The 258-nt window shown below is 53.1% G+C and overlaps 1 protein-coding gene across 2 annotated transcripts in view; it reads left to right on the top strand.

Annotated features, from left to right (window-relative positions):
• Positions 1-258, top strand: part of LOC119591425 — an 83,783-nt gene that overhangs the window by 13,636 nt on the left and 69,889 nt on the right. The gene's annotated exons all lie outside the window — the stretch shown is intronic.

The raw sequence follows: 258 nt of genomic DNA, 5'->3' as shown, positions 1-258 counted from the left end.
ATATGGTGTTACAAGGTTAGATGATGAAGGGAGGGGAGGTTGGGGTCGTGGGGCAGGCTGGTGTAGGGTAAGGGGTTATGGGGAGACAGTGGGGTTGGAATGGAGGAAGAAATTAAGGGTAGAGTTAATGGTCGGGAGGAGGTTGGGTTGGGGAGTGGGGGGGGGGATGGCAGTTGGTGTTTGGACAGAGGAGGATTGTGGAAGGAACTAGTTTATTGGGGTTAACATGAAGTTCAGGGGTTGAGCACTGGGGAGTTG

Source organism: Penaeus monodon, chromosome 28, assembly GCF_015228065.2.
Source record: "Penaeus monodon isolate SGIC_2016 chromosome 28, NSTDA_Pmon_1, whole genome shotgun sequence".
Classification (NCBI taxonomy): domain Eukaryota; kingdom Metazoa; phylum Arthropoda; class Malacostraca; order Decapoda; family Penaeidae; genus Penaeus; species Penaeus monodon.
This window is presented reverse-complemented; position numbering and strand designations above follow the sequence as displayed.